Consider the following 23908-nt stretch of genomic DNA (forward strand, 5'->3'; position numbering starts at 1 on the left):
GTAATGATGCAGAGAGCATGGCATGCACCCTGAAAAAAATATTCACACTAAACAAGAAACCTCTTTATTTCTGCACAGCCCAGTATGCTCAGCTAATGTTTCTTAGTTTATGTGTGTGTGTGTGTGTGTGGTGTGTGTGTGTGGGGGGGGGGGGGGGGTCTTTTAAGGACATATAATTACTCTAGAGGTTTACTTGACATGGAAATCACTAGCTGAGCAATGACAAAAGAAAGGCAAAGAACAATCTATTCCCCTGCTTTCCAAGTCAGTTATACCTGTGGGTCTGTTAGATAATTTCACACAATTAGAACATGAGCCTGGGTGGCTCCATATCCAATGTGGGTAATGACAGAAAAAGTACTAACACAATCTCCCCGGAAGGCAAGAAGGACCGTACAGAATAGATTTATTTGAATGACGCAGACATTAGTCCATTGCATTACTTAACAGAAGATTTTTCTTCACAAGGTTTGTACATGGGCATGATTTGGAAATATACAAGAGGAAACAAGTTAGACAGCTGCACCCACACACATGCACATAAGCTCTAGTGTCGTCCCTTTGAAGCACGGTATTATGAGACATGTTATGGCGCTTGCTGAGTCTTTCTTCTGTAGACTTGTTTGGACATAATTTGCTGTCGTAAGGATAGCCAGAGCTTTTAAAAGAAACCATCATCTTTTCCAACAACATATACAGTAGTTACAAAAATGACTAAGTAACTAACAGAGCCCGGAATAAACACATAATAAAGGTAAATGTAACCAGAGCACTGTGGTAACCAAGATAAATCCATATCAGGATAAAAAACACAGTCAGAGATTGCCTATTTGATCAGCTGATGTTCACTAGCAACTTGAATGACAGCTGGCCTGGTGGCTCTCAGGGGTAAGATTTAAAGCAGTATCCATTCACTGTTGGAAGTAACAATCTTGGGTAGAAAGGTGAATGTAACAGATAAAACATGGTTAAAACAAAAGTATGCTCTGCTTACAGGAGTGGAAATTTGATTTCTGATCTAAGTTTCCGAATTTGGCAATAGGGGTGCCTGCATTAACAAAGAGATAGTATGTATATATTCATAAGCAATTTTGTTAATGTGACCAGTTAAGTGAGGCAAACTAATGTCCAGAAGGCATACATTTAGAGATTAAACATGATTGATGTATCTTATTTGTTCAATTTTAGATTGAACAAAAATAAAACATCAATTTGCAGGTTGCCATTTCCTCATGCCATAATGAAACAAACAAAAACTACAGTTAGAATGAACACAAATAAAACTTTCCAAGATAACGGCCAGTAGGCTTTTAAGGAAGACCAATACAAACCACAGTATGACTGCAAAGGGCCTTAAGAAAGATTCAGCAGAATGTGAAGCTGAGGTGCACTGCACATCTCTGTGACACCATCTGCACAAGTATGATGTTCATCAGATTCATGAGGAGAAAATCTTTCCTCCTCACCTTATATGAAATGCCCTAAACAAAACCTAAAAGACTGTATCAAAGGAAGTTTTGACACATCCTAAAGAAAGTGAAGTACTGGCAATGCAGGATGCAAAAGCCTTTGCTTGCCAATGTATGGGAATCATTGATTTTAAGTATCACTGGCAAACATTTTGTGAATCACTGCATTTAGCGTAGGTGTGTATGCACATAGATGTAATGTTGAAAGTAGGGCTACCATAAGAATAAGTGCTACAGTGTTTGTAAAATCTCTGTGTAGGCTGCAGAGTCCAATTCTGTGCGTCAATGCCTCCTAATTCACAGGAGAGACACTCAAGGCTGGAGATGTGATTTAAATGGAAACGTAGGGGAAAAAAATTCAGGAGATTGAAAAGAACATAGAGGTCATTCTCACAAAGAAGAGCAAGATGAAGAGCTGCTTAAAATAGGAGATGCAGGGTCAATAAGAGAGTTTAACCGGGCATTACATTTAAAAATGGAATGAATCAGATTGAAAGAGTCCATGTTTTCTCTTACAAGCTGAGAACTATACAATGTATTCTACCTAGTTATAAATGAAGAAAATGCAACCCTTTTGAATTTCCCTCTGGATACATTTATCTTGTGTTGTTTGTCATCCTACTTTCAGGACAGAGGAGACAAAACCAAGCTGCACAAGAGGATCCTGAGTGCAGATTACACAGTGGATGATGAATATGGAAACTGGGAAAAGCTCTTAGCATAAAATAGTGACTTCAAAGAGCTGAATATACAGCTCTCAACATTGAATGGTCAGGCAAGCATGTTGTTATGTAACCCGAAGCAAAGCAACCAAAAGAGATTGCAGAAAGAGCAACCTGTTCTCGCTCCCAAGTCACTATGCCGATGCTGAATGTACCTCTCGAGCTGGTAAAGTAACAGTCATAGGATAAGTCGGCTTAGCGACATGGAAAATGTTGGTGGGGCTTTCAATTGTCTGGCTGTGACCTGCTCTTGGACCACGCAACACCGCCTTCACCCAATTAGATTAGCTAAGGTTAGTGGATGTAGAACCTAAAGTAATATGACAAATGGTTTGGATGTGGGCAAAGTTCGAAGGCCTAATTCTACCTTCCTGTAGGTCCCAGAATGAGTAACAAGGCTACTCAAAGCTTTCCCAGGAAATTGTGTTTTATTGTGTATTTCAACTCCTATATATGATGTTCTCTCAAACATAAAAATGTACTTTTAATGCCTAAAATTAACCAGGTGCTTTTATTGCATAATAATGTTATACAGTGGTAGAGTGAGAGAGAAATATAATTAAAAAAGAAGACAGAAGAATAAAGTAAGAAAACATCACTCTCAAGGCTGGAGTCCCATGCTCGGGAGTGGAGTGACAATCCCCTTCCTTCCTCACATGGTGAATGTTTTTAGTTGATAACTAAGCTCTGTAGATAGATGTTTTCCTGTTCACATTCACTGTTGGTGCCATAGAGCAGCTCCCTGCACACTGAAAGCTTAATCAAAGGGCTCATCTGCAGTAAGTTGATAATAAGAATTACCGTACATACAAACTGCTGAACTGTGTTTCCTTAGGGTGAGGAGCTTCTCCATCAGGGGGGAACTCGCTGCTCCTCCGAGTTGAAAGGAGTTAGGCAAGGTCATTTGGGGATCCGTTTAGGATGTCTTTGGCCTTTTGAGCCTTTCTTTGTGCATGTTTTGGAGAAAGAAATGTTTAAGAGGTGGCATGAACTATGAAGCAATAATCAGCCATTCACAATGCCTTAAATAATTCTGTAGAATAAGACCTGACATACTATGGGTGATGAAGGACAGAAAAGATAAACAAAATGATACTTTCTATCAGAACGAACAATCAAGAATCAAATTTAATCTTGTGTATGTTCTAATTACCATTGATCGATATCTGACATAATTGGAAAAACTGTTTTTGATTAGATTAATTCATTGTGGAACTTTAGATTTGGATTATATGGATTTGTTCAGCATAGACTGAAATAAGCATAACAAATTTCAGGCTAAGGCCTGACAGCTGTTCCCAAAACTATCGTGACACCTTAATCTTCTGATTCATACCCAGGGACACATATTCCTACATTTTTTTTTATGCAAGTCATAGCGAAAAAAAACCCTGCATTAAAGAACACAGTTTCAAGGTATTTTGTGAAACTGTCTTGAAAGTAATGCTTATTAAACTTCATACTGAAAAAGTCCATATTCGGTGGTTGTAGGGGCTGGCCGGTGAAGTTCCACACATGGCTGTCGACCTGAAGATATAACTTGACAAATATCTCAGCTAGGACATTCAAAATTTACCGAACTTTGAGAATTTTCTTTTAGTGGTTATTTGCTTCTGCTTCTGTGAGCTACTTGGTTGGGTTTAGACAATATAAGGTTAGCATTAGGCATCAGAAAACATTTGTTTAAGATTAGGAAAACAGCGCGGCTTGCATTGAGAATATGTATCACATTAAAATATCTTTTCCTTGGCTTATATCACCACTTGGAAAAGGACAGAAAATGAGTTGGAGACACAAACCAAACCATCCGTCCATCCATCCATATATATCTAAATTATTAAATTATCGTAATTTGCCTTGAAATAGATTTTATCGTTTAAATATTTCTCATTTCATTGTTGCATCCTTTCTCCCTTTTTCTCACTCGGTTTTCTTTAACATCACATTCCCACTTTGGCAATGGCAAAAAAAAAAGAAGTAATGAATGAAGACAATAGAAAAAGAATATCTGGCAGCTCATCAAAGCGTCTCTTTGTATTGTTTTAATCTTGGTGATGGAATCTTTTCCCTGATTCATGGTGTGCCCACAAATGAGGCTCCTGCAGTTTGTACTTACAATGTGTGCCTGTTTTAGCTCCTGCACAAAAGGTGGATTTGTTTTAGTCCGGTGTGGGAGGAGTGATTGATGGGTATGCAGCGGAAATTTTCCTGAATTCATAGGTGAAACTGAGAAGAGAAAAGAGTCTTTAGTGCATGAATGGGTTTATGTGCAAACAGCCAAGTGTGTTGCCATTACATATTTGAAGTTAAGCAAAAAATAATGTTAAAAGATGTCTGCTTTTGTAACTAGAGCAACAGGTAAGCCTTTAATGAATGTTTGTCATGGAGACCGGTCACAGCCAAAGGCTGTATCCTTTTGTTTTTCTTTCAGAATTGGGTTCAACTACAGTTAGGTATGACAATGACACGCCAACATATAATTCTTAAGACAGAATCCAGACATGGATTCTTATGGCTCCTAGGTGTTGCATTGCTGGCAGAATTTAAAGCCCCAGGGTTCTTGAGATGGGCTGTCTCTATTATAACGGCCCACTAATGAGGTTCCTTTTATAGACATAATTTATATTATGTCAGTGCTCAGGTCACACCAAAATACACACATACACACGCGCGCACACTCTCCGGCACATACACAAACACAAACACACGCACATGTGTCTCCACATCCGGGGTGTCTCAGGGGCTCACATTCCTTGAAAAGTCCTGCTTTCCTAATTTGTTAGCCTGATGATTTATGTTCGGTGTTCCTCTTGACCCAGATGTAAACTGTTACAGTTACATAATTGCCTTCATTTTATGACAATGTGACCGTTTAGGGGTTCAATTGACACTGAAAGCTTTTACTGTGATATGACACAATAACTACGTGACTCGAAATTCTGCACAAATGACCAATCAAATACATTTGACTGATCTTTTTTTTTTGTCTGTGATCTGGATTCAACAATATCTAGATCAGAATAAGAATTGGACCCTGTTAGTGAGTCAAATCCTGATCTTACCTGAGTGATCACGTTGATCACATTGTTGCTTCGTTGTGAAAAATGCATCTCATGAGGAATCATACTGGTTAAGAGACCATATTTTCTGCTAAGGAAACAGCTTCAATTCCTTTTACATATAAAAATTGTAATTAAAAAATAGGTAATTATATTAACATAAACTTATTTCATGTTGTTTTTTAATAACATAAGAGCTATTATCCATGTTTAACTTCCACTTTTGTAAAGCTAATTTAGCAACAACTAAACAAAGCTTGTATATTATCTAATAATTAATCACCAACTGACGATTAGGGCAGGACCGTGACTACACTCGTGTTTTTCATACGAACCAGAGTTACTCGGGTATCACTCACAGGGAGGAAAGGTTTCTGTATTGCAGAATGGGCACACACGTACCAACATGCATTTTCTGTAAGAATTGGGTTTGCCTTTGAAATGAGTTCTGGAAGACAGATGGCCAAGGAATGACTCTGACACAGAAATAGGAGGAATATAAAGAACAGAACAGGTTGACCTGCTTTGTAGTTCATATTCTGTTGAACATGCTGGACACTGGATCATTTTATTATTTATATTTTTTTCTGTTATGTATGATTAAAAAAAAACAAAAAAACACAATTATGTGGTAAATCGTTCTCGTCCAAGAGGACGAAGTTATGGAATTTTTGGCATAGCACACAAAATACATTCCTAATAAGACACCCTCATAATTCAAATGTCATCAGACTCTCCATGGTATTACAGTATTACAATCTGTGATAGAGCAGATGTTCTCATGCTTGCTGTAAGAATCAAAAGTGAAAAGTGACGATGTTGAGCAGGAAAGAATTGAAAGCACCTAACATTCACCTGTAAGAGTTTGAAATCAGGTGCTGGGAAAAGTTATGCACAAAATGTAGAAAATATCATCTGTGGCGGTTTTATACTTAAAATGGAGACAATAGAACGAGGGTATAACCTTGACCCTAACCTTTGTAATTTTAAAGAAATACATGCCTACATTTTAGACAGATTGCCATGAACTTTAGTCCGACAGTCATGTTCCCCCACAGGATAGACTCGCATAATGGACTATCTCCAGAGCACTGAAACAATGCTCTTTTTCATTTCTGGGCAGCACAACAGAATACCTATGATGCAGAGATGGTTTTCCTGTGATATAATGTTGAAACCGGTTCGTGGTCTCTGAGTCAACTTGTGTGTGACGCCAATGTGACGTAACTTTCCTGATCTGCGTTAGTCTGCTAGGGTCCATTGGGCCCACATATCTGTAACTGTTGTGACTGTGTATGCTGAGTACACATATGCCTGGATCAAACTCCATTCAGAAAATAAAAGGCCACACTTAGTTGACAGGGAGCAGAAGAACAACAAGAAATGCTTGTTTTGAGACGGGACTTTGCAGAGAATTGCCATTATCCAAACCTCCACAATGCACTATAGACCAGTAATGTTGCTTTCATAAACATGGAAACCAGCTTTAGGGGGGTAACATTTTGAGGGCGGGAATGTCTCTGCTGGATAGCAAATGTTCTTTAGAATCACTCACTAGCTGTCCTTCAGTTCCACTGAGAAGCAAATCTGAGGTAAATTTTAGAATTGTTGCTGCATAGAAAGTGGGTATCAGGTTACGATTACCTGGATTGGAGTGGACAGAGTGGACTGCATAGTTTTGTCAGCATGCGGTGGTGTAGGCCACCTTATACATGCCTTTGATAAACAGCATACTAGTTGTTAACCAGAAACAAAACTTTGATGAAGTTGACATAAACAAAACTAGTGCCTGGGCTGAGTTTGTCAAGCTGGGGAAAAGCTAAAAGCGAAAAACTACTCAACCGGGCGATGTGAGTGATAAAAAAAGGAGCTTCTTTTCAATTAGGCATACTGTGTTTATTTTTTCATGTCAGCAAGTTCTGGCTATTTTTGTGATGGAGAAGCATAAACAGTGTGAGTAACATGTTTGCTAAGTCCGCACTGAATTGAGTGGGGTTTTTTTTTCTGTCCCGATACAGATCGCTCACATAAAGAAGAGAATGCTTCCTTAAATACACAGCCTACAGCAGAATTATAATCAGTGGTGTCATGTGGTTAGTTAGACTATCAAAAGGATCATTGTGATCATTCCACAAATTTCATCAGGTCAAATTTGATCTGAATTATACTTTCGCATCAAGTTCAGCTGAGCTTTACGTTTGGTGATAATTCTACTTGCTCAACATGACTGTTTCCCTTCCCTCAACCATACGGTCAAATATGACAAGCACTGATTCGTGAAACAAAGAGCGTAAATCAGTGATAAGAAGTGGAAAACATTTGATTAGCTCTGATCTAATATAAACATTATCATTTTAATTTGGAAGACACAAAACCTGATTGAACCATATTTGGCTTTCAGAACACACATTTCTAAACGTTTCATATCAACAGGCTACCCTTTCATGATAACCTTCACTGGGGTCACTGGATTCCTAAAAAGTGCTCTTTTTGAAGATCATTCATAAAGCCTCTTCTTGTAATCTTGATGACGATTGCAGGCTGTGGCCTTGACTCTGTAGTGTACAATCGTGAAAACAATATTCAAATACAGAAAGTGGGAAACTATAATTAGCTTTGTAACAGACACTACTGTAATCAGATACATTTTGGGTAATAGAGGTTTATTGCACAATCCTTGTATGTGTTTTTCTTTTCTCAGCATCCTCCTCAACCTCTCTTAACTGTGTATGAGGTTTGGTCAGTTACTACTTCATCATAGCTATAATTACAATACTTACTTCACCTTCTCTAATCGGGTGCTCACATGTAATTGTGGAGATGGTAATTAAATCAATTATGGCCTTTTTTTGTGGGCTTTGTGCTATTGTCATGGTTTGCAATCAGGTAAAGGCCAAAACAGCCAGGAGCCTTTGATTACATGCATGCTGTGTTTGAAAAGAACACGATCAAAATGTCTCAAAATAGATAAGAGCTACTCATGCTATTGTGTAATGTTTTTGTGTGAGCACAACAAGTTAAATGCTATACTTAGAGATTTATACATGGAAGCAGTGATCATTTCATCCATAACGTGCATGTGTCATCATATCAGTAATGCTTTGACATGTGTTACTTAAGATAAATGCAAAGGATAGAGTCTAAATAGCATGGGTCATAGCATCATAGTGAGAAATCCAAGTGAAAAGGAGCATGTCAGGTCATACATTTCTTGCGTAAATATGTATTATGATGCTACCATGGTTGTCTCTTTTAACACTTTATTCCTAACATGTGACTTTAACAAGATACTGGATTTCATTAAGAACAGTCTAAAAACCCATGCAAATGAATGCATACCTAAGAGGCCCACAAATGGAATTCTTGCTGATTCTCTAACTTTGACTGCATGTGATGTGCTTTGAAAACACATTTTCCATATTTTTTTGGGGAATTGTCTCATTGTTCACACTCAATAAGTTCCTTTATTGTAAACAGTGCTGCATATGGACACAGAGGACCTTTGTTTTGTCACTGACAAAAGCTACAATTACCAGCAGCACGGTAACAAATAACAGTCTGGATCATTACCTGCTTTTGCTTTTCTGTGGTCAACCAACAACTACTGTTTTCTTGGGTTCAGTTCAGTTCCACGGAATGACTTTAAGACTTGACTGATGACATTGAATGGTCAGTGGTTATATCGCTGTGTTTGCTGATCATACTGCTAAGATATGACACCTGTTGTTACTGTCAATTCTGTCAATATTCTGTGCTAATCTTTAAGGAGGCCATCTGCTGTATCTACACATGTATATCTAAAAACAGAAAATGTGTGCATGCGCTACGCCTGTGCGTCTCCGCTCTTGTTTCTGTACATCCGTACATTCCAAGACTCCTTGTGAGGTTTGTGTGTCTTTACATGTTTACTTAAATCTCGAAAATAACTGGTCATTTTTTCTATGGTTGTTAAATGTTGATATACACAGTCTGAGGAATGATTAAATAATAGTGGTTGTAGCTGTATCTGCTTCAGGGTCATGGTGATGTGCACGCTGGCTGACTGTCACACTGGCTGACTTTTGAATACAAGGGAGCCTTTATGTTAGTAGCACTGGCAAAGTTCAACATGAGATATATTTAGTTTCCCTTCAAACTGATTATGAAACTATTTCAAAACTTGAAATTTTACAGCCAAAGGGATGTATGAATGAATGAATCAGAGAAAACACTGGACTTTGTCTCAAGAACAACCACTAAATCTAAAAAAAAAAAAGCCTGTTTCTCTGTTTTTCCAGATGCAAAAGGGAAATAAGGTTAAAAATAACTATCTTGGCCAGAAAGGGAGGAAGTGATTGGTGTTAGCTCATCGCTGTGGGCATTATAAGCCCATAATGCCATGCTGTGTAACTTTTGCTGCCCACAAACTGCAATTACTGAGAGCAATGTGGACTTTCGAGAGAGATATACTGTAATGTGTTTAGCTTACCTCCTCCACTAAGTTACACTGTGGCATAAATAGTCATAAAGTCAGCAAACTTATTTACAAAGCAACAGAGGTTTAAAATAGCTCAAAATTAGAATCTGTTATTCCTCGTGTAACACAAAAACAAATCTTGTGTTAGTTGTCGTTCTCTTTCTGTGTGCCATTTTTGTCCAATTTTTATAGACCTAGATCAAGGTGGGAACTGTCTTCTAATTTATACAAAGCTCTCGAGCTTGCTGCAAAGGTCTGTTGGCCTTCAAATCCAAGTAGGTCGCTGAGAAAAAAATAGCACAATTGTTGTCAGCCCCTCTCACTTGTGGGTTCTTTTGCAACTTGAAGGTATATTTCTCAAAAAAGTAGGTTGGGAGGAGGTCAGGCCTGTCTTGAGCTGTTAAAAATGATAGGGGAAAGATAGAGGCTGCACTGCAATAATAGGATCACTATGGTTTCTTAGGTGAGAAATGGTTAAACAGCTGCCAGAAACACATCCCCCTGCATGGATTCAATTTGGTGTCTGTTGAAGAACTGTCGTATTTTTCCTCCAATGCCCGAAATACACCGAAGTCATCGCTTACCAGCATATCTGATCCCAGAAAGTGCTTTGACTGACTTGTGTAGGAATCTGCTCTCTCTAACTGGGAACTTGAAACAAAGCTCACATGACTGAACATCACTGTTTTGTGTATCCATGAAAGATTTATATTAAGTTAGAGAAGTGAAACACACCAGTTGTCTCCCATTTTTCCTCATGTGGGAATTTTATTGCCGCCAATAACCGAGAAACAGAGAAAAATTTTATTTGATGCAAAAGCACAAACTTCAGAGTCAACCAGAATCTGGTGGGAGGCAATGGATCGGGGCCTTTTTGAAGAAAAAGCAGCAGGGGGAGCCAGAAAGAAAAAAGAGAATGCAGGTAGCCGACTAGAACCACACAAGTGTATTCACTGGCCACTGCATGGGAGCATTAACTAGTCATCGATGTCTTGCTGCCCTCAGCAGGACAGAAGCATTAACTGCAGCATTTGAAAAAGTGGGGATACACCGTTCTTGAAAAAGAAAATTCAAAACAGTGAGAGATAGGAAGTAATTCTTCACAATATCACTGATACAGTAACTCAGATCAGGTATAAAATGCCTGGTGAGTATGGGATCAAATGAGCACAGAAAACAACTCTACAAGTGAGGAACATACTATCATAAAAGGAAAATGAAATAATCGTGAAACTGTGAGCGACATCATTACTTTCTCACCAAAAAATAATGAAGGTTTTCCTATTTTGGATGTCCACAAACAGGAACCCCTTTTGTTGTTCATCACCATCAATCATTAAATCCGGGACTGTTATTTTAGGCAAGGCTTAGTGGAGAAAAGGCTTTCCAAACCAATTTTGTGCAAATGCAAAACAACACAACTCAAAGTAAGAGGGCACAATAATACATAATACTTAAGCCAGAGCTTCTGTTGCAGAAGCACCTTTTTTGGACAGTGTTGACAGCCTATCTGCTGTGCAGGCCTGTATAGTGTCTGCCCCCACCAACATTTCTGCTGTGTAAAACTGCTCCATCTGCAGTTGCACGTGGCCTTAAGTTAACAATATTTCGCTCCTTTGATTGTTTGGATGTGCTTCTGCTTCTAAATAGGCTACTCTAGAAAATGAACATGTTTCAGAAATGTGTGCGTTGTTGAGATGTAAGGTTTCCATTTGTTGGGGTGTTGTGGGTGTTTTGGGAAATAACTAACTGTACTGCATTTTGAAAAGTGCTGAAGTAACTTAGTTGATTCTTTTGATTACTCATGAATACAAGATAATGTCTCATTTTCCTACACTAGATGTTAAAGTGAAGGTAAAGTCTCATTACTTTTACTTATATGAATGTTATAGTGTGATTGAACATACTCTTATTCATATGACTTTGGGCTCAAACTCATTTTGGCATGCAACTGAATTTTTAGGGGCTATTGCTGATTTTCATGAGCAGCTACTATGAAACGTGTTAAATGCTGCAGAATGAAAATAAAACATGATAATTATTATCGCTATTGGTGTTGTTGTAAAGAAATGTATGTTATTGCGTCGTATTAATAACTCAGCTCTGCATTCAAATAACACCTACAAAATACGTTGAATCAGAAACAGTCAAGGGTGCACAGCAACATCTCGGCGAAAACTAACTATTTCAAGAAGGGGGGGTGTTAATTCACAGCCTGCTTTTGAAAACAAAATTTGTTGGCCAACTAATACATATCTCCGAAAACTAATCTTCATACCAATTGTGGGAAGTCCCTAAGTAAACACACAGCCGTCCGTGGATATGATGATTTAGCTGACACTACATGTAAAAACCGAGCTTTTAATTCGGTTTAACAGTGCACACCACCTGAACAATCTTTCAGTTTATCCAATATTTCGCTTTTATGTCGCAATCTTTCATTCAAACATGACAATCGACATGTTTTGATCTGGCAGTGAGAAGATACTAGTTACCATCCTGAAAGCTAATACTAATACTAAATACTACTGTAATAATACGACTGTTATAATTTATCTCCTCTGGTGAGTTTATTTCCGTAATATGTGAGATCTTTTTTTCCCCGTGTAAAGTCACAGTCGGCCAACCCTTTTTCTGTCCTCATCCCAGGCTTTTTTTTTTTTTTTTTTTTTTTTTTTTTACATTTTTTCTTTTTCATTTTTTTCATTTTTTTCCTTTTCATGCGGGCTAATACGCAGGCCGTGCGCTGCAATTTCGGAATCTGCCCTTGTATATGGCGGACGAAAATTTTCACTGGAGGAACCGCAACACAAATCTCTTGTGTAAGGCACACACGAAGAGCCTTGCACGGACCCTTCAAACATCGGCAAATTTGCAACTCAACACGCCATTACGCCTTGCTACAATGTAACGTAGAGGGTCGTAAAGAAAAAAAAAAAGCGGTGGTGAATTTTTTTTTTTTTTTTTTTCAACCATTTGGAATTTCTCATAACTAATTCACAATTTTTTTTTTCTTTTGAGGAAGCAGTTTTAGTGCAGTCACCTCTGGTCGGGGAGGGAGGATTTTCTGGAGCGGGAGCCTGTTTCGCATGAGCTGCATCGTTTTTGGAGGTATGTCAAACCACTGTTTTCTTTTTTTTCTGATTTAGAAATCCTAGATTTTTTAGAAATTTCTGTAGCGGATGTCAAGTTTCAATTGCTTCGACATGATAAAGGAGACCAGACAGTCTCTCTGCATTATTGCTCGCCGCTACATCAGGTAACGGCTTTGAAGCAGTCAGAATAATCTGTTGATGTGTTCTTTTTTTTTTTTTTTCTTTTTTCCTGGGTTAAATTTTTGTAATGAAGTTTCTGTGGCGCTGCCGCCTTGTCGTATGTACACCTAGTTTGTTCGCCTAAATGCCACCCAGGAAAAAACACTGCTTGTTACGATGGAGCCAAGCGGGACCGGGCGGCAGTGGCAACATGAAGGACGATGAGGGGAGGAACAATCTGAAACACAAAAACCTCCTGCAGCCATGTTTAGTGAATTTTTCCTGCAAATTTAAGCAGAGCTCCGGAGTTGCTGCCCTGGCTGTTGGACAGGCGCCGGTGTCACTCTTGGCTGCGTTTTAACGGTTCGTCGCTCATTGTGTACAAATTAGGAAAAATGTCCAAAGAGTAGTCACGTAAAAAAAAAACAACAACAACAAAAAAAAACCGTTTCGAGTTTTATCTCCTCTTTTTGGAGAAGATCGTGGTTTTAAAATCCAGGTGATATTGGCGCCACCTGTAGGCAGTCATTTTGAGAAATTAGAAATTATAACAAGACCAGCTCTGAATCTTGATTATGATAATGCACGTTGCTTTGTGTGAATGCAGGTGTTTGCCGTATGTATGCTTTTGAAATCTGCTTCCATCCCATTCAAACGCAGTTTCCTTGTGGATTACTGCTCCAACGAGCTTTTTTTTTTTTAAAAGACTGCGTCGAGTTTTTCCCACAATGAATGTTCTGGTCTTGACTTGTTTGGAGCAGTGATTTGAAAAGAGCACTTTGTTTCCTGAGTTGTATTGTGATGGGACTGTAGTCTCTCTGAATACAGGCAAAAGCAAAACAACACATGCATGTGGGACCGAAAAGCTTTGGGATGTTTAGTATCACTGGTCCTGAATTTCCCCTCCTATGACTTCTTATTTCAGTGACTGAACGGGCACACAGTTCTAAGGTATTGGTAGACATTTTTTAGAACCATTTGGTCTTCTTCTCTAGAGATTGAAGGGGTACAAACAGGGGTGGAAAACTATCCAAAGTGAACTGAACAGTACTGGAGGAAGAAGGACCATGTCAGCATAATTTGAGGGCAGGAAAAACAATCACAACCAGTGCCTCTACTGTTTATATTAACCCTGCAGACGCCAAACACTTTCCCCATCTTGCATGGCTTGCTTTTATTTTAATGTAAGGGAAACTGCAGTGGCCATTTTGCTGTGGGTAATTTCAGCCCTGACCTTCAAATCTGTATTCTCTCGGTTCAAAGAGCTGGTGGTCGGGTGGGGGGTAAAATAATGCATGGTCGGTATGCAAAATCTGGTTGTAAATTCTGACCTTTGCTTGGAAAAAGTCTAATCAAAATTCAAGTGTTCCCATTCGAGTACAGGATCGAAGAGAGGCAACCAGTGTCACAAGTTTAATGGGGTCGACTCACTCGGTGAGTGATGGGAATGTTTATATGCCGAATACTTAAAGGAACAACTCATTATAAAGTTGTAAAACTCCAAGGAAAAATGCTGCAGTGCTGCAAAAATGAGAAAAGGAAAAAAATAACTAACAAAAAACCCAGCTTTAACCCACTTGGAGGGGTGCACTGTAGAAGGATTCTCCTTTTAGGTAAGGGAAAAGGAATGCTGGTCCGTCAGTGCTTTAATGAACAAAAGCTTTGTTTCAGTGACGGTATTTGGATGGAAAGGTGAAACTTGTCCCTCTCGGCTCTGAGAAACCCAAGATGGTGAGGGATAATATCACAGCCCTCAGGGTTTGAAGCATAGATGCTGCTCTAATTGTCATTAACTGTTACAGGACTTTCCATTTCAGGAGCCACTTTGAGGTCATGCCATTTCTTTTTTTTTGTTGATGCACAATTCCAGATTAATTCTTACGTGCACGTGCAAAAACACACTTTTGTCCTCAGCATAGCGAAAACCTCATGCTCGCTTTCTTTTCTTCTTCTTACTGGCATGTTTCGAATGTCTGAAAATGGCTTCAGTTAAATTAGTCTCAGGGGAATTGCTTTTCAAGGGTTGGAAGTGCTGCATTAAAAAAAAAATGAAAGAAATTCTGTGCATTCTGCACGTATTTTCTTCCCTCCCTCTTTCTTTTGTAAAAACTAACCTTATTGGTTTCATGCATAATGCATGGGGATGTTCAATTGCTGCAGCACTGAAAATTAGGCCTGTTTACGTGCAGTGGTTATGTACACGGGGCTTTTTCATCTTCTTTTTTTCCCCCCCTTTTTTTTTTTTTTTTTTGTTTCACACAACCATTTCTGAAGGTGGAGGCGGGAGACTGAGTAGCTTTTCCGAAAATACAAATTTTCAGCAAAGCAAATCTCATTTCTTTGAGTGAAAAAAAGGGGGGGGGGGGCTCCCAGCCCGGTTTAATGAATCCATAAATCACAATAGTGCCCGCTTTGCTGCGCCTGCGTCAGTGTGCAGTGTAATTTTGATTTTCATCAAAAATTTAATCTGCCAGCCTACAAGGGGTTTAGCAGCGGTCCGGATGCGGCTCTGAATTTCTAATTTTAGGGGCCTGATCTTTCAGGATTTATTTTTGTATAATTCAAGTCTGCTTTTCAATATCTCTTGTTATTAAATTTTAATTCGAGGCATTAACATATAGATTGAAAAGGTTTTTATGGGTTTTTTGAGTGTATGCTGATGGAATTTTACCAGACGACACAGTTTCTTTTTCCAGAGCATCCCGTGTGTGTATGTGTGAGAAAGAGAGGTGGTGGTGGGGGGGGGTTATCCATTTCTCTGCATTATTGCTTTTTGAAATGGTCGGTCATACAGCATCTCGGAAGACATTTATTACCGAGGACAGAAAAATGTGCATTTGATTAAAGAAATGGGGGGAAAAGCAAAGCGTTAGTGTGAAACAGGTTTTTGGTCACCCCCTGCTTCCCCGCCTGTGACTCTGCTCTGGATCATACAAACATGCAGTCAAAGCAGTGATTGAAATGACCCAGCCACCCCCCTTCCCTCGTTTTTTTCTTTTCTTTTTTTAGTTGATTCCTCTTTTTAATCCCTCCCGAGTGGAAACATTTTCACGAGCCTTAAACAAATTTGTATTTTGTATTTTGGAAAATAGTCTGCTCAAGGCGCAGAGCTTTGTGACTTTGGGTCAGGCAGTGACCAGTTTAAAGTTGAAAGAAAAAACGTCTTTGGTTTAGAAGCACAATGACTGATTTGCTTTATTATTGCGCAGAGGCAGATGGAGTACTGCCCCCAAAATAGGCCAATTATTTTAAGTAAGCACTGAATTCTTAACGGAGGTATGTCCTGGAGATGTTTTCCTTGTACGAATAACCTCCTATTTTGTAGCCCTAGATATGTTCTGCAGAGCCACAGTGGTTAAAACTGTGGTTCATATTCACACATAGGGATATTTTTTGAAGTGCAGTTCGGCCAAATCCTAAAAAAAGAAATGGTTTCATGTGCTGACATAATGCCACCTATGTCTACCTACATTACTTTTGTTTCGCCATGTGATTTATTCAGTGTCCTTAAATTGAGTTAGTGTCCATCTCCTTTTGGTTAAGATAGTTGAGGTTGTGCCGAAATTGTAAACAGCATCAAAGAAATGTGCATCTGGATTAGATTTTCATCCTGCCTTGTTGCTGTAGGTTACAGTATATCAGAAGCCTCAGACTATGAAAGAACATAAGTCCAGATGGACAATTTTCCATTTTGGGTTTAATGAGAGGAAAACATGCCACAGCAGGCATTTTATGTATGTATATATATATATATATAAGTTCATTTAGGGCCTGCATTCAGCTTTCTGTGCAGGGAATGTTAGTTGAATGACTGGCGGGATGATCTCATGGAGATACAAATGTGTCCCTGTCATTATTTAATCTGATAACGGATGACAAAAGTCAGATAAGTTTTACAGTCTCAGTGGGTCACAGTGAAAGTTACTTCATTTGTCCCGCAGTGGATGAAGCAAACACACACACACACACACACACACACAAAAAGAACTTGTTGAATTATTTCTTTCTTTTCTTAACAAGTCAGACAGGAACAAATGAACACAAAAGTGAAAGTGCAAAGGTATTATCCAGCCCAGTATTTACGCAGCAACTCTTGTGCATTAACCGCACTGTTTCTTCCTGCTGCTTGTAGCCGATAACTTGTTACTTGCCATTTTTGCATTGAGTGGGGACAGAGAGAGATTACTGTGACCTTGGGTCAATCCGGATCTTTATCACAACTTCTGAGACACTCAGCATGGTGAGCAAGAGTTAGAAACCAGTTACAAGCTGTATGGTTAAGGGCAGATTTTTGAGTAATTTAACCACTTGTGTGTGGACACATTCATCAGCTTCATCCATCTTAAAACAGGTCTGAGTCTCATTACTCCCACCTTTCTAAAGGGGAAGGCTCGGCTGGTCGAGTATTACTATATTTGATGAACAGTTTGGCATTTTTGAGCTTTAATTTAAGTTCATAATATTTCATGTGGAAATACGTTTTTGAAAGATTGCAAAATATTTCCTGAATATGAGATTTATGGCTGTGTTTTGGCGGCACCACTCAGCCCGCCACAAGGCCTTTCCAGCATCTTGGTATTGACTTTTCTTCATGTGCTCCTTTAAATGGCATTTGGATAACTGTAGCTATTATATGATCTATCAATTTTGAGTGGTTTTGGAATGTCTTCTCGGTGAAATCATTGATATCTTATTCTGCTTCAGTAGTTTCTTGTTGAATTTCTATGTGTGGTTGGGAGGCCAGCTTGAAGAAGATTTAAGATGGGTCCCTACTTTTTACATTTCATAATCTGCTGTACTTCTGTGAACACCCAGAGCTTTAGAGGTGTTTTGTTTTCTGCAGAAGCAACATAAAAACCACTCCTAAATGGTGCCCCCAAACCCACATTGACTCCATAGCTCAAGATAGAGCTTACAGAAGACTACAAGATGGACAAAGAGCTACACTTTTCTGTGAGAAACTTGGAGTTTTAGTGTTTGACAGTCCAAATATCCCAAAGTGTTGTATCATTTTCAGTTTGTGAAAATGATGCAACATTTTCAGTTTGTGACTCCAGAGATGGACTCACAAGATGGAGTCTCAGCCATTGCATTGACAGTTTGTTTTAAGACATTTTGTGCCTTCTCAGAATAGTCCTGGCTGTTTTGATCTGCCTAACAACAGCAAAAGCAAAAGAAAAGGAACCTTTTTTTTGTACATTTCATATCCGTCCCATAGGAAACATAGAACAGGAGTCAAGTGAATTACGGAACCGTTCGAGAAACTCACGACCCCTGTGACTTTAGTCCAGAATGGTTTCACTTCCCCTTTCCTTCTGGATGAAATGTCGATCACAACTTAGTTCCAGCATCAGTGTAGTCAGTTCTGTGTTCTCTCAGTTTCTAATATTTTGATAAATTTGCCTCTTTGAACAGTAGATAATACAATTTTGGGTCAATAAGGCTTAGTCTCTCTTTCCCTTTGGAGCTAGATTATCTCTCGACCTTCTTTCCAATAGAAACTGTTTGATTATACAGTCATACGTCATTAAGTTGAAAGGTGCTGTTAGGACCATGCCACAATCTACTTGTTCTTGTTAACCTGTCACTGCTGCTTTTCTGTAATGCCAGAAGGAGACGACTCATTCTCACACTGGTGTGTTCGTACACACATCAAGCCTGAATCGTGGCATCAGCTGAGTGACAACGCCACCGCTGTTTTACCTCTATTACCACCTCCCTTGCCGGCTCAGAGGTATATCAGTGGCGGATCATCTTGATCCCTCCCCACTGCTTCTGTATTTTCACGCATGACACTGAAGGCGCATCAGTCCTGGCTTGAAACGCATATGTAAAATGGCCAGTGAAATCCCCCAAACTCCTTGGCTTGGTTTTGTGATATCCCTTTGAAGGTGTGTAAAGGTTTTAAACATGTCCAATCCATTTGGTTTTCTTCAGATGGACTCCGCTCACATTTTAGACACATACCCAGGATAAGATATTACACCTTTCATGGTGTTTTGAAGCAGGAGAATCATAACCACTCCCTTTTGAAATGTCTGTTTCAGGAGTAACATCATTCCCCATACTGTGGTTGAGCTCTGTGTTGCTAATAAAAATGAAAAACATGCCTTCAGGAAACTTCCCATTTGTACTAAACAAACCTGATGATGGTGGGAAGCTACCTGAAGGCTAAATCCAAATAACTGTGGAAATGGAACTGTTTTATTTTGGGGAAAACAAATTCTCTGCTTTTTCTTTTTTTTTATTCTTTTTTTCTTTTTTTTATTGTCCATCAGTCACATAATCTTAAAAGATAATCTGTTCCACTAACATTGAATATTTTTAGATGCAGTTTGAGGAGTAGTGAAACTCATTGAATTATATCATAAGCATGCAAAACTACTACTATGCTGCCATGCACCATCATGCAAACTCTTCACAGCTGATCTCGGATAGGAAAATAACACCCGTCAGCAAAATCTCGACGAGCTCAAAGTGGAATGCCAGCCATTTCAAGAATTCATTTTTCCATATGACTGAGTTGGAAAATGTCAAATAGATGTTTCGACGTCATATTTCACATAAATGTGAAATGTGGCACTGCATCGTAAACAAGTGTGCAGCTTCATTTCTTTAGACCCCAAAGGTTTTTGAGAGTTCTCTCTAATGGGGCTTAATATCTGTTCTTTTACTGTGGAAATGACAAAATGCAGTTTTGCATTGAGTCACAAGTTTTTCTTCTTTTTCCCTCTGTGGAGACAGAATTATCTGCCTCTGAAGTACATCAAACTTTCCAGATTTGTTTTATGCCCGTTTGTCTTTTTAAGGCTGTTGCCAGAGGGATTTGTTTTTTTGTTCAGTGCATCTATCATAACCCGATGTGAAGATGCCTCTTATCCTTAAAAACAAAAGGGGACAAAACAACAAATCGCATCTGTCCAAATCTTTGAGTCTGGAGTCTCAACAAAGTGAAAACAAGAACTTTGAGCCCCCCCCCCCCCCCCCCCCCCCCCCCCCCCATTACATGGTGCAATAGCACAGTTCAATCAGCGCGACTCTTCAACATTTTCCATTGCAGACATTATCCTCTCGACATGGGATTATCTGTTAATGATCACAGCATATTGCAGTGCTGCAGTGACGGATAAAAAAAATACGATATTCATTCAACATTCAGTGTTTTTTATCCAGACTGACTGACAAGATTAAAGAGGACAGCACGGGGCTTTACAGTATCCAGTTTTTGATACCTTTAAACCTGCCAATAAAAACCCAGCTGCATGGTGTTACCATATGATATCGATGTCTAAAAGATCAAACAACCTTTGATTCTCAATCTTAATCAAAATAATATCAGGAAGAAATCCAGGATAAATACTTTTTCCGTGTACTAAGAAGATTGAATGGGGAAAAAAACCACAAAATGATCTTACTCTTGCTCTCTTTGTTTTTTCAGACATTTAATGGCTGTAGTTACCAGTGTTGGTAATAACGGCGTTACTAACGGCATTATTTTTTCTGATTGATTACTTTTCCCATCGTTGCAGCGCTGTTGCCGTTGCTGAGAACGTGAAGTGACGTGTTTCTACAATTTGGTTGAATGAAGCGCAAAGTGTCAGTTTTTGGCCGCACATCAGCTGCCTGGAGAGAGCAGGGGTGGGGATGATGACGCCGGTGCAAATGCGATGGTGATTAGCTGAGTGGGCGCATCATGCCCTGCTCACGCTGTCTCACTGCTAAACGCAACAAGACAGCGACAATGGCGACGAGCCAGAGAAAGTCAAAGGTAGTGTCCTCAAACTGGAAATACTGCTTCTCGCTCATTTTAATTAAAGGCAAGAATGTTCATGTATCATGCACGCTACGCCAGGAAAAAAGACTTTATCCACGTCTGCCTCAACCAACTCTAACCTTATGACGCACCTCACATCAACACATGCTAATACGACCCTTGTTGCTGCTGCTGCCAGCTAACCCAACCCAGCCCAAATATAGAAATATAGTGTTCTGTTTATTGTGCAGGAGGCCTAAAATACAGTTAGAGATTTGCTCTACTTTATGGCCAGATTTTCCTTTGTTTCTTTTTACCCAAGTTTACAGGTGTTTCTTAATTTTGCACTTGAATTTTATTTTCAATATGTCCTATGGCAGGCTGCAATCTATTGAGTTCAAATGAATACCAAATGTTCTAAAATACTGTATGTAGTGTTCTTATTCTTCAATCAGTTGATGTAAACATCTTTGACGTTAAAGATGTTGTAAAATGTATAGAACATGAAAAATAACGTCACAGTTACTTTGCTGAGTAACTAATTACTCTTACAATGAGGTAACTGAGTTACTAACTCAATTACTTAGGGGAGAATTCACTTGTAACTGTAACTGATTACTTTTTTTTTTTAAAGTAAGATGACCAACCCTCTCTGTTACATTACACAGGAGTATGAGCTCTTCAAACTGGTACCTCTGCTCCGGCCGCTCCAGTTTACAGACACATTTAACGAGTGTTAAATATTTGTCAGGCAGACAATACATTTTGAATTAATAATCATGTAAAATTGGTTGCTACTTTTTTGTCTCAGTGAAACAACCGGTTACATCATGGGGTTTTCTTTGTATGTCTTCTATGGGTGTTTGATTGAAAAAAAAAAAAAAGTTCATCTTTTGTTTTTAAAAAAAGATGAATCAGGGAAAAACCTAGATATTGATGGATCTAAGCGCTTCCATGTTGATCTCTAAGTGTCCCATGCCAGTGAACCTGTGCAGGTTACTCATGCACGCTCCTTACCTCCTCTACACATGCCATGCATAGAATGCATGTTAAGAAACGATGGCAACGTTGAACATTAAGCTGCGTAGGTGCATGAAATGTCAAACTTCTCTTCCCACATCCATTGTTGAACGTGATCGCTTGCTGAGTTGCTGACTTCTAGGCGACGCCGTTTTTGTTCCTTTGAAGAAGGTGCGACCTTCAAAGAGTCATTAGGGCTTGTGGAGTACTAAGTGTTAACGCGGTTTTCTGGAAACTTCATGGGAAAGGAAGCTTGCTTCCTTCCCATGGTGTTTGATCTAATTTTTAACCCTTTACTTTTATGTGCACGCCCATTTTAACTTAAGTTGCTGGCCCTTGCTCACTCACGTGGAATAGCTGAAGATTAACAAGATGCCTGAGCATGAGACCTTGATCTGTTAGCATTAGTGGCAAATTTTTTTTTGTTGTGGGGGCAGAAGAATTTTTCAAAGCTGGTTCTTTTTTTCCTGTAACACTCTGTATTGCTGAGAAATTGCTGACAGACAGTCACATGATCCAGCGCTTTGACATCAAAGCTGTTTTCTTTTTCATGTTCATTAAATTGTATTCATAATCTATTTTTTGTTTGAGGAGTTAACAAATGCAGCTGCAGCTTCTAAGCATGGGACTTACTAAAGTGCTGTTTTTTCACTTTCACCACACAATAAGGAAGTTAAGCTTTTTAATTCAGTTTTTATTTGCGCATGTTGACTAACATCAGCTTCCTGAAACTATTACTTTTCCTCCTTGTTAAAAATTGTATAAGTTAGAAGATTTCCCATGGTTTTCTTGTATGTACTGTTTCTAATCCCTCCACAACAAGAAAAGGGAACATCGACTGGATTTTAGGCTACAACATGCCTAACTGAATGAGGGGAATGCAAGCAGCGGCTCTTTGAAGTTACACAAAACCATAACATGTCCACCACCACCGTGCTTTACACTGGATATGAACTGCCTCACATGAAAAGCTGTCTGGGAAGGTCTGTTTTTGGTCATCATTAAACCAGGAATGTAACGATTAACGATAAGACAAGATCAGGCATACATTTACATGTAAGCATGCGTTTGGTGGGCACAGTGCTCTCTTTTTCTCCTAAGATGCACATTTACTGATCCTAACATTTTACATCGAGGCTCTCAAACTGGCAGCAATACATTTGGAAATAAAAAAGATACAATTGCCTACCAGCCTCTCCTGCTGTGTGGGGCTTATTTACAACATTGTGGAGCGCCAGATCTTAACAAAGTAGCCTCATCATCTCAGAGATGTGTGCTTTTCAGAAGCTGTGGTTCATCACAGCCTGTTAGATACGCTGTAATACTATCTCTTCATGTTGTCATAGCTTGCAGCCATATGCCTTGGGAGGTAGCAGGAGTTACTGAAGGCACGTGCAGGTAAACTCAGTGGCACTGAGAAAGGGTATATTCCTCTTGTGGCAACCATACCAGCATTTGAAAACGACCTTATTATTAAATATTTGGTTTTGAAAAGGGAACTTCGCTGATATCAGTGAAATGAAAATGAATAAAGCCTTTAGTAAAGTCATGAAATTCAGTTTTGGAGAAAATGTCAAATTTATGGATTCATTTATTTTTTTACACACAGTTGAATTTCCAGTGAAAACCACATTGTTTGCAGTAGACAATCATTCTGGAGAACAAGAAAAAGACAAAGTAAAATTGAAACTTCTTATGAAGTTTGCTTTTAGTGCATCTCTGCACTAAACGATGCGTGTCACTCCAAAGCCGTGGTCTTCGCCTTTGTGTTCATCAGCAAAGAGTGGTTTTGGTCTCATATTCTCAACAAAGGCTCTTTTGTGCTGTCTCAGTAGAATTGCAACAGTCTGACACCGAAAGAGTGCAAGAGGGTTACGTTACGTACAGTCATTTCTACAGAAAAACTCCACACAAAAGCCCTGGATGCAAAAAGAAGAACCACAAATTTTCGATGCGCTCGGTCCTCGACAAATTTGCAGCCGTTTGAAATGTACGAAACTTGTGGAGGATTTCCCTCGCAGTGGGTGCAATAGTTGATTTATAGTAATTTACTTTCTAGACTCGAAAACACCCACAACCTTTTTGTCTGAATGCTTTTTTGCTGGAGGACTAATCAAATTTTGGTTTAATTTGATTTTAATAAGTGAATTAAGCTCCCAATGATTAGGAAAACAA

The 23908-nt window shown here is 39.0% G+C and overlaps 1 protein-coding gene across 6 annotated transcripts in view; it reads left to right on the forward strand.

Moving 5' to 3' along the window:
• Positions 1-12410: 12410 nt before the first annotated feature.
• Positions 12411-23908, forward strand: part of znf618 (zinc finger protein 618) — a 40188-nt gene continuing 28690 nt past the window's right edge. For 3 of the 6 annotated variants that reach the window (XM_072372663.1, XM_072372666.1, XM_072372665.1), the window contains exons 1-2: positions 12411-12528; positions 12728-12817. The gene's annotated coding sequence lies outside the window, so the exon portion shown is untranslated. The remainder of the gene's footprint in view (positions 12529-12727; positions 12818-23908) is intronic. The other 3 variants (XM_072372667.1, XM_072372668.1, XM_072372664.1) reach the window with 2 other exon arrangements.

Source organism: Leuresthes tenuis, unplaced genomic scaffold (assembly GCF_036924035.1).
Source record: "Leuresthes tenuis unplaced genomic scaffold, fLeuTen1.0.hap1 SCAF_19, whole genome shotgun sequence".
Classification (NCBI taxonomy): domain Eukaryota; kingdom Metazoa; phylum Chordata; class Actinopteri; order Atheriniformes; family Atherinopsidae; genus Leuresthes; species Leuresthes tenuis.